Source organism: Marmota marmota, unplaced genomic scaffold, assembly GCF_001458135.2.
Source record: "Marmota marmota marmota unplaced genomic scaffold, marMar, whole genome shotgun sequence".
NCBI classification, from domain to species: domain Eukaryota; kingdom Metazoa; phylum Chordata; class Mammalia; order Rodentia; family Sciuridae; genus Marmota; species Marmota marmota.
In genome coordinates, this window is record NW_025999842.1 from 53,715,369 (window position 1) to 53,727,179 (window position 11,811).

At 37.1% G+C, this 11,811-nt stretch overlaps 1 pseudogene; it reads right to left on the bottom strand.

Annotated features, from left to right (window-relative positions):
- Positions 1-6,982: 6,982 nt before the first annotated feature.
- On the bottom strand, positions 6,983-7,643 carry LOC107152287 (annotated as a pseudogene).
- Positions 7,644-11,811: the final 4,168 nt, after the last annotated feature.

The following is an 11,811-nucleotide window of genomic DNA, read 5'->3' on the forward strand; positions in this document are numbered from 1 at the left end:
TTTTTTATTGTGGGTTGTTCAAAACATTACAAATTTCTTGACATATCATATTCCACACTTTGATTCAAGTGGGTCAAATACAATGTCTTTATAGCAAAAGATAATCACAGATTATGGATTTGCTTAGTGGGTCATTCTTGATTTTATAAGTAGGGAGAATAAAAAATGCCATGACCAGTGCAGCCAAACTTGAAGGTTCTGGCGAGGGGCAAAGGGGGAAAAATAAAGTCTCACAGAGAGAGAGAGAGAGAGAGAGAGAGAGAGAGAGAGAGATTTTGAAGATAATGCTGGAGTACAGCTCTCTGATGGAGAAGCATATATAGAGTTATGCCAGCAATGTTTATTTATTTATGTCTCATTATCAGATTAAAGACTATGCAAGCATTATTCTTTGTATTCAGTAAAATTACAGAAACTAGAAACATCTACATAGCTTTTCCACAGTTGCAATCTATAGTTGCAATGTGCGATGTTAGAAGCTTTGTGTAGTGCTCAAGAAAGTCCATTGTTTAAAGTTACCGTTAAGCAGGCAGGCTCAGGAATAACAGAGCTGGTGAAACATTGTGGTTGTTTAGCAAGAGAATTCCTCTATTTCCAGGAGCTATGTGCCTGAGATCAAGGTTATAAAACTCTTGTACACAGCCTCCTCATGCAGGGCATTACCCCAGCAGCTAAGCATCCTTTGCCCTTGCACAGGAACCTTCCCAGGCACCAGGCATGCCATAGTATAAGGCCATCAAAGACCCCAGTCTCAGACACTGCTCTCCCATTCTCTATCACCACACTTCACACACACACACAAACACACACACACACACACAAAGAAGTTGGCCTTCTCCTGGCAATGATACAGCATATTCACTCTATCTCCCCAGGGGTATGCTAATAAACTCGCTGTTATCATGATATAGTCTTCAGGAGCCCTAATTCTTCATAAACTATATAATATGCTGGCCCAACAGATTGAAGACATACTGCCAATCAGACTTATTAAGAAGAAGTGGCCGATGATATGAATATCCCAGTAAAGTGTCACAGGTTAGGAGATAAATCCGATGTAAACTCAGGACCCAACGTATGATGTAATGTTTTGATATCCAGGAGCCCAGGGATTGCCAGGACGATTCCCTTAAGATAAAGAATTAGTTGAAACTCATATCTCCTGCCATTAATAAAGAACCATTGTATTTAGTTGATGAACATCTTTAAATTTTGGAGGCAGCAAAGTCATCTTGGGAATACAGTTACTCACATTAAAGTTTTTCATATTAAAAGTTATGTTTTTGAAAAAAAAAAATATCTGATAATACCTAAAAATGGAGCAGATGTAAGCAGATGTCTTACTTCTAAAAGCACTATACAGATTTAATTTAATTCCAATCAGAATCCCAATAACATTCCTCATAGAAATGCAAAAAAAGCAATCATGAATTTCATGTGGAAAAATAAGAGACCCAGAATAACTAAAGCAATCCTTAGCAAGAAGAGTAAAGCAGGTGGCATCACTATACCAGAACTTAAACTATACTACAGAGCAATAGAAACAAAAACAGCATGGTATTGGTACCAAAATAGACTGGTAGACCAATGGTACAGAATAGAGGACACAGAGACTAATCCACATAATTACATTTATATTAGACAAAGGCACCAAAAACATACATTGGAGAAAAGATAGCCTCTTTAACAAATGGTGCTGGGAGAACTGGAAATCCATATGCAACAAAATAAAATTAAACCCCTATCTCTCACCTTACACAAAACTCAACTCAAAGTGGATCAAAGACCTAGGAATTAAACCAGAGACCCTGTACCTAATAGAAGAAAAAGTAGGCCCTAATCTCCATCATGTGGGATTACGTTCCAACTTCCTTAATAAGACTCCTATAGCACAAGAATTAAAATTAAGAATCAATAAATGGGATGGACTCAAACTAAAAAGTTTCTTCTCAGCAAAAGTAGCAATCTGTGAGGTGAATAAAGAGCCTATAATCTTGGGAGCAAATTTTTACCCCTCACACATCAGACAGAGCACTAATCTCTAGGGTATATAAAGAACTCAAAAAGTTAAACACCAAAAAACAAATAACCCAATCAATAAATGGGCCGAGGACCTGAACAGACACTTCTCAGGAGAGGATATATACAATCAATCAACAAATATAAATGAAAAAAATGTTCATCATTGCTAGCAATTAAAGAAATGCAAATCAAAACCACTCTAAGATTTTATCTCACTCCAGTCAGAATGGCAGCTATTATGAAAACAAACAACAATATGTCTTGGCAAGGATGTGGGGAAAAAGGTACACTCATAAACTGCTGGTGGGACTGCCAATTGGTGAAGCCAATATGGAAAGCAATATGGAGATTTCTTGGAAAATTGAGAATGGAACAACCATTTGACCCAGCTATCCCTCTCCTCGGTCTATACCCAAAGGACTTAAAAGCAGCATACTACAGGGAAATAGCCACATCGATGTTTATAGCAGCACAATTCACAATAGCTAAACTATGGAATCAACCTAGATGCCCTTCAATAGATGAATGGATAAAAAATGTGGCATATATACACAATGGAATATTATTCAGCAATAAAAGAGAATAAAATCATGGCATTTGTAGGTAAATGGATGGAGTTAGAGAAGATTATGCTAAGTGAAGTTAGCCAATCCCCCCAAAAAACCAAGCGTCGAATGTTTTCTTTGATATAAGGAGGCTGATTCATAATGGGATAGGGAGAGAGAGTATGGGAGGAATAGATGAACTCTTGATAGGGCAGGGGGGTTGGAGGGGAAAGGGGGGGTAGGGGGTTAGAAATGATGGTGGAATGTGATGATCATTATTATACAAAGTACATGTGTGAAGACATGTACTTTGGTGTTAATTGGTATAAATATACTTTGTATACAGAGATATAAAAAAGTGTGCTCTACATGTGTAATAAGAATTGTAATGCGTTCCACTGTCATATATAAATAAAAAAATAATGTCTTACATATAGTTGGTGAATGTGTGAATCATGTAATTTGGAGAACTTTTGCCTTTCTTTTGTACAGCCTTTGATGTTGTGTTTCCTCTTTTAGGAATGTGTCAGGCACAGGGGACACATGTAGCTGGCACTTTTCGTAGTACAAAGCAAATTAATGATATAAATTAAATGTGGCACATTTATTCAATATAGTATTATATGTATCAATTAATGGATTATAGCATTGAAGCAATATGTATAAGTCCTAGCAGGGTAACATTGAATGAGAAAGTAGGTTTTTAGAGAAGACATACTGAGTAATAAAGTTTAAAAAAATAAACCATGCTTTTTAGGAATCCACATAGATATGATAAGAACATTAAAATCATCTGGTAGGGCCCAGAGTGTAGTTCAGTGGTAGAGGGCTTATCTAGCATGTGTGCAGCCCTGGGTTTCATTTTGAGTACTGCAAGGAAAAAAGAACAGAATCCCTCAGTAATATTCAGGATAGTGATTGCAGGAGGACAGGATTGGGATGACTTGCACTGGCACATAGAAGGTTTTTGACAAAATTTTAGTTTCCATGTTGCACAGTATCTTCATAGTGTTTGTTACATTATTCAATACAAATAAAGAAATACACAAATAAAAGGGAGCCTTGCATGGATGCACAATGAGAATGTATCATGAGCCAAACACTGTGATTTTGTCTTCTACAAAATGAAGCCACTTTTTTGAGTGAAGCTACCCGTGTCTATAGAGACTCCCTCTAGAAAAGAAATAGCTAACCTGAGCATTAATCTCAGCCATTTTCTCTCCCTTAAGCAAACAGGGTGTCTGTTTCCATATTCTAGCACAGAGTAGGATCTGAGACCCAGAACAAGTGAGGTTGGAGAGGCTTGGGAAAGGAAAACTTTCCAATGGAAGGAGGAGGGGTGGCATTGATCAGGGAGGACATTTTAAAATGCTACTTTCCCTCCTGTGCAGTATCATCCAAATCTTGCCCCTCCCAAAGCATTCATAGTTCAGTTAATATTTTATTTACAGACCATAAGATTTTCACAATCTAGACAAAGCAGGATCACAAGACAACCAGGTTTTATTTTAATTACTGAGCAAATATTAGGACTCTCCATTTGATTTACAGCCTTAAAGAAAGAAGACGAATGCAAGTAATATATTCCTCACAGAGAAAATTAATAGCCAGGTTTTTGGACAGTATTTTATTTTCTTTTTTGCGACTGAAAGATGGGAACAAACATTTATGCCTTTATCTTCTGAACTTTAAGTAATTAGTTCTAGAAAAAAAATCTATTAGGATAAATCTTTTCTTTGTTTTTTGTGTCTTCATAAAAATTAATGTTCTACCCTTAAAGCTACAGACTCTTTGTGGATACTTCTCTTTCTTTTCATGGATTATGCAAAGTTAGGAAAATGATTTCTTTCCAATAGGTAGATATCCCAACAACATACAAATTTTGTTTTCCCATATTAAATAAAACATTTAAGGAACTGTACATAATTTTGAAAGAACAAAAACCAATCAGACAAAGCAACCAAAATGCTCCCTCAAATCAGTCTTAGGTCCTCTTCCCTTTAAGGAAGTAAAATGTCATGCTAATTCAAAAATAGTCTGTTTATATTGGGTGATGTTTAGTTGTGAGTTTATCCTTTTGCAAATTTAGCCCCTCTTTGCAGCAAGATGGTGTGTCAAGCACAATGTCCCTCTTAGACCTGTAGGAATTCAAACAAAAGGATGAAATCCCTTTACTTGTTGCACTTTATTCTCTTGTCACTGTTAAAGCAATATTTATTTTCCTCCCCTTGCTTCTTGCAGGCCTGTAGTAAATCAAAAAAGTAAACTCTCAGGTTCATTGTGTAAGGGGCTTACTTCTAGGCCTCTACAGTTGCCACAGTAACTAATTAGAAATTTGCATCTCTAAGAGAATTATTTAATGCCTATGTGTAAGCCCTTTTATTCTTTGGGGCTTGGCCTTTTGCTAGGAAGCTCCTGGTAGACATTGGGCCTCAAGGTCATACTGTACAAGCTCTGAACGTAGGTGGCCCTGGTTTCCCCTTTTTATCTGGATGATTCATACCCAGGGAAGAAAGTGTCTTGCCAGGTCTTTGTTGAATGGTGGGCATCTGAAAGGCTGCCCTTGATTCATTTAGGTGCCATTTGTTTTAACCTGTAACTTCTTTCCCATTGCTCATTAGCTAACTCTTGTGTAATTGAGTCATGCATGTTAAACGAGTAGAGCAGAGTTATGCCAACCAACCTACCAAGAGGAACCCCTCATTAAAATTACTGTGAAGCCTAACAAGAAAATGTTGTCAACATGCAAACTTGGACAATATGAAATGGTAATAGGAAGATGAACAATTCTCCTGATGAGCTGTTTGCTTTCTAGGGTTTAAACCTGATGTTCCCCCAGTATAGAAAGGAGAGAGAACCCCTCCTGTGGTGGAAAGACAAAAGGCCAGGGGAAGAGACTAGGTCCTCCCAGGAATTCATTATGAAACTGAGCCACTGTCCTGTGCTGCCAGCACATATGGGAGACAGACTGGGGACATAAAGGAGGAAGAATGAGTTTAGTCTTTACCAATCTCTGACTCATTACAGGGAGCCCTGAGTTTACTGCAGCCAAGAACAGAACAAATTAACGTTCCAAGAGGATATCTAAACCTGCAATCATGAATAGATTCAATATGTCCCTGTTCACTGAAGCATTTTGCACAATAGCCAAAGGACAGAAGTCACCTAAGTGTCCATGGAAGGTTGAATGAATAGACCAAATATGGTCCATGCATATAATGCAATATTTTTCAGTCTTCAAATAGAAAGGAATTCTGGTGCATGCTGTGACAGGATGAGCCTGGAGGACACTGAAATGTCAGTCACAAAAAGAAAAATTCTATAAGATTCCATTTATATAGTGGTACCTAGGGTGGTTAAATTCATAGAAACTGTAAGGAGACATGTCTTGCCTTCACAGCTGACCATTAGCTTTCCATAGTGTATCTGATCATGAACTCATAAATGGAAGGCTGCTCCTTCGGGGTAGATCAAGATCTCTAGGTTCAGTCATTTCATTAACACCTACCTACATGTTGGGAACCCCTCAGGTAGGAGAAGGAGGCAGATAGATGGAACTGGTGATTAGGAATGATAGATAAAACCTGGATTGTCCAACCAGGCTCGTAAAAATTACAAAATATATCACTACAAATAACATCAATAAAAATGCAATAAGACATTTTCTAGGGATAAATCACTCATTCGTTCATTCTCTTAGTCCCTCTTCACCCCTTGGGTCCCTTGCCATGGCCCCACCCATGTGTTTTTTTTTTCACTGTCATGAGCATATAGAATACTTGTCCTCTTAGAGCATTTTTTTCTTCTTACGTCATTTGTCATGCTTTTTTAAAAAAATTTCTTTTCTGTACTGTTCTTTGTTGTATCATCTAAAGGATTTGACACAATCCCTTGCAAATGCAAGATGCTTGATATGTATTTATTGATTTTTTTTTGTAGGTCTGCAAGTTTTTACAGAGTGTTTGGTATATTCATGAACCAGGCTAAGTAAACATCGATAGGCCAAAGACACACCTGTAACTGCTTGCACTGACTGAAAAGATTTTGTTTCCAGAAAATAAAATCATAGAAAAATTAGTTATGAATTTACTATTCACCAAGGGCCAAACTATCTAGATTTCAAAGCAATACAATGTTTGAGAAATGGATTTGATTAGAAGAGTAAAGTTCCAGCCAGAAGTATATCTACTAGCACAGAGAAGCAAAGCAAATCAAATCAAACTCAGAATGGATCTGGGAAAAGCATGCAGTATCTTCTAAATTGCTCTAGCAAATTTCTAGTACTAAAAAAAATTATTCTTTTGCCAGAAATTGTGGGAAAACAGGTGTTACAAACTTTAAACCAGTCTTTTTTTTTTTTGAGAGCAGGTACTGTTATTAACTACCCAGATTACAAAGATACCATAGTAGATACCTTAGTTGATCCTTCTAATAAGCCTGTTGAGCTGGTCTTCTTTGCTGCCAACATCTCCACCTTCTACAAAATGGATGGTCTTTTTCTTCATTCCACCTCATGGAGAAGATAACTTGAAGGCACTGGAAGTTACTTGCGTCTTTGAAGCATTTTCTGACAGTACAAATCTCATAAATCTGACTCTCCCTGCAGATGGTGCCTTGTTTACCAAGAGACCAAGCAATCCAAGTGTTATCTGTCAGGCAATTTGTTTCTTATTGATTTTGCTGTATCCACGCTTACAGATCAGTGCATTCACTGACTTCAGATTTGGGTACTCCCATGCATCATATGGTTCCCCAGTCCTCAGCCTGTCCAAGGAAACCTTGTTGAGTTTAACCAAAGTGCCATCTGGTGAAGATGAAGAAGCAGAAACACCTTACGGACTTAGGGTTCACACCATGGATACCTCTGATCCTGATGACAAACACCAATTTGGGTTCTGCAGGTTCATAGAAGTTGCCAGCTTTTCTTGTCATCCCAATCATCTGTACATTCAACCTTAGTATTTGTAGTAGTGCTTTGGCTTTTTCATAGACAAGCTTCCTCTTTGCCTTTCAAAGCATCTTTTGGGCAAACTTCTGTCTCAGGCACTTTACCCCAAGCTCTGTGAAATTCTTTTGTTTTTTTCCTGAAGATTTCTACTATGGTTCCTCCATGGTTCTATTGAAAAAAAAGAGAGAGCAGTTTGACTTTATCAAATTCACAAAAGCATCTACTCTTACATCCAGTGCATTTGCTTCTAAGAATTTATCTTAGTATTGTATTCACTTCTGTGCAAAATGATGTATTTACAATGTTTCTTGTTGCCTTGTTATTTTTAATGGAAAAAGTTGTAAATTATCTAAAAGTACATCAATGGGGGATTAGTTAAATTATACTAATTATACTGCATTTGGAATACTGCACAGCTATTAAAATGAGGACATTGTTTAAGATGAACATTGTTGATCCCCAGGTCTATTAAATTAATGAACAGATTTGCCAAGTGCAGAATACTGTGCATTGTATGCTACCATTTCTGTAAAAGACAGAAAAATATACATTAACTTGTTGAATGCACATAAAATATTTCTTGGGCGGAAAATGTGGCTTAGCAGTAGAACTTTTGTCTAGTGGGTAAAAGGCCTTGAGTTTGATACCTAGGACTATACACACACACACACACAAAAAAAAAAAAAATCTGAAAGAAAACACAAAAACTGGGTGCATTTGTTACCTCTGGAGACCTGGGTTGTTGATAAGCAGGAAGGAAACATTTATTCAATTAACTTTTAAAACAGGAATTTACTGAGACAAAATTTAAACCACAGAATTAATCATTATAAAGTGAACCATTCAATAGCACTTATTATGTTTGCTACATGTGCAACAGCTACCTCCACCTCATTCCAAAACATCTCTATCACTCCAAAATAAAACTCCTTATCATTAAGCAGTTTGTCCCCTTTAGCCCCTCCCCCTTCCCTGCCGACCACCAATCTTTGTTCTGTTTCTATGGACTTATCATGGACTTATCTACTCTGGGTACTTCATACAAACAAATCATCCAATATGTGACCTTTGGCCTCTAGTGTCTATCACTTAGCATAATGTTTTTGAGGCTATTTATTTGTATTTTGTTGTTGTTGTTGTTTTTCTTTTTGCAGTGCTGGAGATTGATTGGTTTGCATTTCTGAAAGTGAACTATGTTAAAGTAGTACATATTCAAAACCAAAAATGTTTAAAAATTAAATTGTTTTCTTGTTGAATGTCATAGGAACTAAAGTAAAGGAGACTGTTAGCCTATTTCAGAAATGAACATTCTGAACAAGACCTACAAAGGAGAAAATTCTTTCCTCAAGCAACATTTTATAATCCTTTTCCTATCTGAGGTCCTTCCTATTGCCATAACAACAATAGTGTTATGGATAGTGTGGATACTGGATAGTGTGGGACTCATTTGGAGAATCTAGTTTTGCCTTGAGTGACTTTTGTTGTTAACGTGAAGATATCTTTCTTGAACTTCTTTCTTGAACTACTCCTGCTATTTTACTGTAAACCTCAAAATCTTGTAAAAAGGGGCCCATATATCTCTGGGTACAAATGCTATTTCTTGGTTCCCACAAGTTATATTTAACATAGTTGTTCAGGAAAATATCACTCTTACATAGGTTCTGCCTGGCAAACCATGGGGGCCCCAAGAGAGGGACTTCTGTCATAGACAAGGAAATAGGGAAGTCCAGGAAAAACAATGCTGGAAAAATTGTCACTGGATAGCTTTCATTCTGAGCCCTGTCATGTAAGTGGGGATTCTACAATAGTTCTTCAATTCCAACTTTCAATTCCCCTTTTAATGCCCAGAACATTGGAGTGGGACAAAGAATTCAACCAGGCTGACCTTTTAATTACTCAGGAATGTGCTCTTATAGGGACAGCTGACCGCTGAACAGATGCTTATACTTTTTCTGTGACAGGGAACTCAGCCCCCACATCATCTCACTAGGCTGATAGTATCCCAGCCTGGATGAATGCATCACTTTATGTTGCCTGGTTTCATTTCCTGGAAGTTCAAAGTCCCAGGAAACCCCTCAGTGTGCAGCAAGTTGGGATGGCTGGCTGGTTGCCCTATTCTAGCTGAGAGCAAGGATGGCCAGAAAAAAACACCTTGGAGACTCTAGGCAGTGGGATTGGATTTCCACAATCAGGTAGAGATCAGATCAGACTGTAATGCAACCTGCTGTTATGTATAAAATAAATAAATAAATAAATAAATAAAATTACGTGCGCACGTGCACACACACACACACACACACAAGAATATTAAACTGCTTTTTCATAGTCCACACAACAAGACCTCGGATTAGCATGTAATTTCTAATGTGTTCATGGGTATTTCCATCATATTTTTGGATCCCTAATTTGAGACCTTTGTTGTCAGGCAGCAGCAAATCACTCACATTTGTTAACAGGTTGTAACAAGATCAAAGATGTCTCCTAGAATCTGTATCTTGAGTCAAAAGTATGATCATTGTGAGAGTGCCTGGGGCCAAGAAAACCCACAGGAGGCTAAGGAATGGTTCTGGTGTGAGAGAGACAGACAGGAAGTAGGCAAGGATAAGGAAGATGTAGAGATTTAGGGAGAAAAAGAAGTAGGAAATGGTTGTTGTTGGGCTGAGGGGTAGGAAAGAGAGGAAGGAGCTGCAGCCCACCTAAGGCACAAAAGTGAGGCTTTTGGAGCCTGGAAGCAGATTAGAATCACCAAGGAAGGATATATTATTATTATTTTTTTAAATACTGATGCTTGACCACATCCCTAAGAGCTTGATTAAATCAGTTCAATCTGGCAGACTCAATAAGGGTAATTTAATTAATTTATGTATTTATTCATTTATTTATTTAACTTTTATTGGTGCATTGTAATTATGCATAATTACAGTGGGATTTGTTGTTACACGTTCATACATGCACATAATATAATTTGGTCAATTTCCAATAATACTTTTAAAAATCTCTCCAACTGATTCTACTTGCAGCAAGGTTGAAAACAATTGATGTATGACATTCCCCATCATTTATTAGGTTTTACAAGACTTTTTATTCTTGAAGAAGTCAACTACCTTGGCGATGGACACCTTCCTCTTCAGGAATGCCCTGGGTTTCAGAGAGAGTGAGGGTTGACTGAAAGTGCCTGGTGTTCGAGACTCTGCCACTCTCCTCCAAACTAAAAAAAAAAAAAAAAAAAAAATGAAGCAGTCATTTACATACATCGTTTTATGGATTTCTCCTCTTAACCATCCCCTAGGTCATGATTCTCTATTTCTCTTACAAGTGACTGAACTGAGATATGGAAAGGTATCCGTGACTAAGGGAAGAGAATTCTGCTTCTAATCATCAGCGTGGGTCTCACATCCTTCCATGGTTCACAGTGGAAAGTGAGGCCCACTTCCTGAACTTCTCAACATCAGAATCAGGGCAGCTTCGAGCTCCTTCTCCGCTAGGAGACACCTGATACGTTTTCATATTTAAGCTTCTACCAAGAGACCTCCAAATAGACAGCATAAAATATTAGTGAACTTCCATTGAGGTGGGTGAAAAAAGGATTTTCCTGAAGGATTAGTCCGTACATGTTAGACCAGTAACACCAGAAGGATACATAAATATTATAGATTGTAAAATAAATTTATAACAGAAATTTTACAACTGTCTAAAGGGCAATTTGGGGGGACAAATTTCTCCCTCATTATATATGGTACTTTACAAATATAAAATATTCACATTTGTATTTTCTGAAATGATAGCAAATTTGTTAAAATTTCATTTTGTTTCTGCTGAAATAATGTTCTGCTTCTGAGGGTACTTGAAAACATAGAACAGGCACAAAGTTAAGTATCAAGGTAAACAATGTAACTATAATTAGAAAAACATAGATGACAATTCAATTGTCATGACTTCAGAGTCAAGAAAGTCCCGACTTCTATATTTAGAATTTTTAAAAAAAATCATTTTTCATTATCAAAAATGTTTTAAATACCTTTAAATGCATAGATTTAAAAAGTTCATAAATATTTTAATTTTAAATTTTGTTATCCTTGGTAAAATATGGGGACCTTTTCTGGAGGCAATGTATTTTCCCAAGTTTTAGTATCCCATTTTACTTTCAACGTTTCCTGTGAAGCCACCAATTTCTTCAAATTTTCTGTTCTAAGATTCTGCTAAAGATTATGATGCCTCTGGAGACACCTTACAGCAAAACTCTGAAACATTCCCCGTTCTATTTGCAGCGAAGTCAGATATTGATCTACATATTCC